Source organism: Dromaius novaehollandiae, chromosome 7 (assembly GCF_036370855.1).
Source record: "Dromaius novaehollandiae isolate bDroNov1 chromosome 7, bDroNov1.hap1, whole genome shotgun sequence".
In the NCBI taxonomy this organism is placed as follows: domain Eukaryota; kingdom Metazoa; phylum Chordata; class Aves; order Casuariiformes; family Dromaiidae; genus Dromaius; species Dromaius novaehollandiae.
This window is the reverse complement of record NC_088104.1, coordinates 9,433,853-9,439,048: the sequence shown is the minus strand read 5'-3', so window position 1 is coordinate 9,439,048 and position 5,196 is coordinate 9,433,853. Positions and strand designations below refer to the sequence as shown.

General features: G+C 49.2%; 1 long non-coding RNA gene across 1 annotated transcript; it reads right to left on the bottom strand.

Annotated features, from left to right (window-relative positions):
* Positions 1–3,211: 3,211 nt before the first annotated feature.
* Positions 3,212–4,915, bottom strand: LOC135328959 (uncharacterized). The gene is made up of 2 exons (XR_010390089.1): positions 4,755–4,915; positions 3,212–3,884 (listed from the first exon to the last, which is right to left on the bottom strand). It is a non-coding gene; the product is annotated as an uncharacterized LOC135328959 (long non-coding RNA).
* Between the last annotated feature and the right edge of the window lie 281 nt (positions 4,916–5,196).

Here is a 5,196-nt window from a genome sequence, read left to right as displayed (position 1 = left end):
TTTTCCATTTATGACATTTTAATGATTTGTTTTTCTTCCAACAGGTACCAGTCAAAAACCACCTAAAATAAAACTGATCCTGATATTACCTCTGACATAGAGCAACTGTTTTTTAATAGACTGGGAGGGGAAAATATATGTACTTCAAATGTTTGTGTCATTCCTTTAGCTTTTTATTCGAAACTGTGCTCTTCCCAGTATGCTGACGGGAGCTTTCCAGAAGGAACAGGCACCGGTTCTCCTGCGGTAGCAGAGCTTGCTGACAGCGAGACTGAAACAATCAAGGAAAGCAATACGTGGAAATACGTGGAAGATTTACAGGTTGCAGTTAATTCTTGATTTTCCAGAGATCTGCGGTACCTGACTATACTAGAAAGCCTGCTCTCCGCATGCATATGTGTGCATTAACACAGCTGGATTTTTGCTTCACAAAATACAAACAGAACACTCCAGCAACTCCACTCAACCTCCCTCAAACTTGATCAAAAACAATGCGCTAAAAAGCAATTGCAGATGATGAGGACACAAAAGAGCCCAAGATGCTTTCAGGGAAGGCGAGCTGAGGCATTTCTATCATGCTCCAAGCCAGTCTCTGACTAGTCCTACAACCACCTAGCCTCCCCTAATTGCTCACTACGCTCCTTCACGCCGATTCTGAGGAATAAGATAAACACAGCGACACTGTACATCAGCTTAGCATTTACAAAAATAAAAGTATTTCCCTTCTTCTAAGCCTGTTTGCAGACGGCCGCGTCCAGGAGCAGAGCAGCGCCCGGCCGCCCGCGCGAGCCGCTTGCCCCCTCCAGCCGCCCGGCACCCAGCGCGGTGCTGCAGCAGGAGCCGCGGCTCCTCGCGGGGCAACGTCCACACGGCGTGGAAATGCTCCAGTCACCTAATGCCTTAAACACGGAGGAAACAACAGCATGCAAACCTATTAGTTTTAAATGCATCGCTTTTTTCTTTTCGCATCGTTACGCCGCCATAGGCTGCCTGCCTAAGAACGACCTAGTGCTACTTGTGACGGGTGTTGGATATTATCCTGGACACTTCATAATCGAACGTGCACTCGGATTATCTGCCAGCGGCTTGGTTTTGGTGGAGTTCAGAAAGGCTGCTCGCATGTCAAGGGATTTTTTTTTTTCCCAAATAGCCAATAGATTTGAACTATTCCCATACATGCACAAAGTCTGCTCTGTGCACGTTCTCTAGGCATTTAAACGTATAACTACCTGCAGCTTAAACCTGCGAAACATAACCGAGCAGCCTTCATTAATAGGAACAGCTACACGTTAGTGTCTCTTTCCCTGGGAGGAGGTGCGTGTATAGCAGGCTGCAGGGGTAGGCACACGTTTGCTGCTAAGGTGCAGTTTTGGTGTAAAAGTCTCAGGTGCTGCCTACACACATTTAAGTCTATAGGAAATACAGAGAAACCCCTTTAAATATGTGCTCCTCAATTGCAGGTAAGAAAACTACCAGTAAATCACTGTTCATCAGTTAGAGAGTGTTAAAACACTACTGCAATAAATGTCAAATGTAAAAATTCCTGATACTTTCCCCAGATATTAGGGAAATTCATTGTAGAATTTTTGTTAAAGACATATCTGCACTTGCCCGTTACAGTTTACAGTCTAAAAGCTAATAAATAAATAAAAAAGAAAGGATGGCAGGGAAGAAGGAAGAGTAGAGTAAAAGGGTATAACATACATATTATATTACACAGTAATTATGTGCTTCTGAAATGCCGATTAGTAACCCTGTCCATGATCCAGCTCACAGTCAGATCAATATTGGGTTGATAAAGACAAAGAGTCATGATCTGGCAGAGAATGCTTTATTATTAAAGAACGTGGAAAACCACAGAAATATTAGTTTAACTCCTTCCTTTTTTTTTAAGTGCAAGTTGTAGTCCCGACTGTGTAAACAGCAAGATATTAGTGTATTTCTATTCTGCAGTATCTGTAATTTCTGCACAGATTTTTGGTTTCAAAGAATTTATAATGGTAGACCTTAGCCAGCCAAGATAGTAATTCTTTTCTTTTTCTGTTTTTTTTTCTTTTTTTCCTCCAAAACGGCAAACAATGCCCTAACAGACCTTTTCTTTGTGGCAAAAAAAAAAAAAAAAAAAAATCATTTGGCTATTAGTACAACATAAAAGTGCACAACGGCAGAGTGATTCTCCTAGAAGATCTAATTTACTTGCAGTGTTGACAAGATGAGCCAAGAACGTAAAGAATAAAAAGAGGTTCATTGCCCTGGGGGGCTTCTGAAGTCAAGGTTGTAATGATACGGAAATAAGGCAGGTATTTAGCAGTCACAGATAGACCCTAAAAGTTTTTGTTACAGATCTCAGAGTGCAAGATCATTATTCACAGCACTGCCAGCAAGGTGGTGAGGTCTGCAATCCCTTCAGAAAAGCTGTAAAAAGGCTTAGAGCTAAAAGACAGCTTTATGAGGAGATTTTGCATTTTATCCAGGGGGTCTGGTATCTTTGGGCTTTTTTCCCCGCAGAATTAGACTTCCTATGTCAACATGTTTCTGCGTCACTGAAACTACTTCGGGCGACGTGCTCAGAGCTCAGGGCTCCTGTACGCAGACGCAGCACCTGCTCCCAAGGAGGAAGGCTCCAAGGAGGGGTGAGACGCCACCATGTACAAGCATCGGCCTCCCTAAAGCAGCAAAGTGACTTCAGATAGGCATCACAGCTCCTGGGCTCGCATTTACAGCAAGTTTTCAGATGACAAAGTCCTACTGGTCATTTGTCCACCACCTCCTCTTTGACCTGCAACATCACCAGCGATTAGCTCCCGAACGTCCCACAGATTTACAGTCCAACGCCGCTGCTTCCTTGGCCTGGGAAAGGCTTTGCTCATTATTCCCACGTGTACCCGTCCCTCTGTTCGGCACTTTCCCTCCATCACATCACTCCTTTTGCTCATTTCTGCTAAGAGACCGTTAGACTGCAAAGAACAAGTAGTTCAGTTCTTCAGGGACTGTCCACGGTCCATTGCAAGCGTGAGGACAAAAAGGCCCCTCACAACGTCTCAGCGGAGCAGGAGCAGTGTCAGTGGTAAGGTCTGCAAGATACAATTTACTGGACAAGTGGATTATTCCACTTTTTGTTACGTGGTTTATGCTACCTTTCAGAGCAGTGAATAGCTGTTCCAAAAAAACTCTGTGAAGTAATGTTATATTAAGCATAACACATGGGAGCTGAGATGTAATTACTCTGTTTATTGGAGAGGAATGTAAAGAATAATAAAAAAAGAAGAAAGACTGGTTTACACAGATATCCTGCCAGCAGGTGTAAAGTTTTTCCGTAACTTTGTTTTTTGGCACTTTCATAATTGCTGGAATTAACAATGTTTCTTGGCAAGAGAGAGTTAATATGCAACTTGTACTTGTCTGGTCATTAATGGTGTATTTTAGAAATAATCTTCAATATTAGTTCCCCATTACCACAGGGCAATTACTACCTGTCTAGTGTCATATATACTCTGTAATGAAGTATCCATCTGCTTAGCGTGGAAGCACTTGAAACTATTTATAAAGCACATTTTACACCTGACACATTAAATTAAGAGCAGAAAAATGAGACAGTATTCTAATGGCATCAGTATTACTGTGTTGGATGTATAACGGACCCATGTCTAGAAGGCTCTGAATCATGTTCTCTCTTTCTGAAGACTATTGACTTGTCTGGGTCTCTTTTTTTTAATGGCGTATTGACATTTGTTGTTGTTGTTTTGGCTTAGAAGTCCAGTCAAATTTAATAAATGTCGCTGTCAGTGAAAAATTAGCATCGGCTGTACCAGCTCTAACGGAGGAGCACTTCCCTGAGCAAGCACCACGCTGCACTCTGCTCCCCAGTATTTTCCGAGAGAGACCTGCAGAGGATGAAATGGTTTTATGTGCTTTAATATTATATATGCTGACTCTTGAAGGGGGCCAGGGCAACTGTAATTCATCACTTCCCGTGACCTTGCACATCTGAGCATGAAATAACTGGTCGTTTCTGGTCGGATGGATGTCGTTACCCATGCCGCGACCGGTCGTCACAGCCACCGGTCACTTCCCACCTCACCCCGGGCAGAGCGACGCTGTGCGTTACGGACGGTACGCCGGCAACTGTAACGCAGCCTATACAAAAATGACGGGTTTAATGGAAGATTTTTACCTTTTATCCCCTCCTGCCTCAGCTCGAAGTCATGATTTTTATTCCCAGCAGCTAATTGTATAAAACCTAATTGACAATTTGCTAGCGCGGTGTGCAGGTCACCTGTTCCCCCCGAAAACCCCGACACGCAGAAAACAGCCCCTCCGGCTCCTCCGCGGAAAGCAGAGCGGTCCCCGCGGTTCCCCCGCTGCCCGCGGGCCGGGGCGCAGCACCGCGCGGCTCCACCCCGGACAGCAGCGAAACGCCCGAGCCAACTTTTTGGCGAATACAGATGTGTTTAGGGATTGCGCTGGATCATCCCCGGGCGCCTCCAAGCACAGGTTTTCCCGGCGGCCGGGGGAAAGGCGGACCGGCTCCCGCACCGCCGCCGCGTCGCCCCGCGGCCCCCGCGCACCTTCCGCGCGTGGCAGCCGCCGCCGCTGCGTTTTTGAGCGTTTCTGGCCGCACAGCATCGCCAAGCCGCGACCCGCCGCCTCGCAGCCTGCTGCGCGTCCCCCCCCCCCCCGCCCCCCCGCCGCCCCGGGCAACTTTCTCCGCGCAGCGCAGCGCAGCGCGGAGGGACGCGGAGGGACGCGCCTACCTTGGCGGCGGCGGGCGGCTGGCACGGGACGTGGTGGGACACGGTCGCCGTCTGGTTCATGTTTCCGCCGCCCGCGGGGCGCTGCCGGGCCGGCGCGGTGCGGCCGCGGCTCCGGGCGGCTCCGCGCGGCTCCGCACCCCGCGGCGCTGCCGCCCGCCCGCCCGCCCGCCCGCCGCGCTCCGCCCGCCCGGCCCGGCCCTGCCCGGCCCTGCCTCCCCGCCCCGCCCCGCCGCGGCGGCCGAACTTCACCCGCGGCGCTTTCTGCCCCCCCCCCTTTTTTTTTTTTTTAACCCTTTTCCGCTTGTTTTCAGCGTGCCCCCCCCACGCCCCGCTGCCTTCCCGCAGCCTCGCCCATCCCCGCTGCCGCAGCCGGGACGCGCGCAGGCGGGGGCGGCCCCGACGGGCAGCGCAGCGCAGCGCAGCGGCTCCGCGCCTCTCCGCG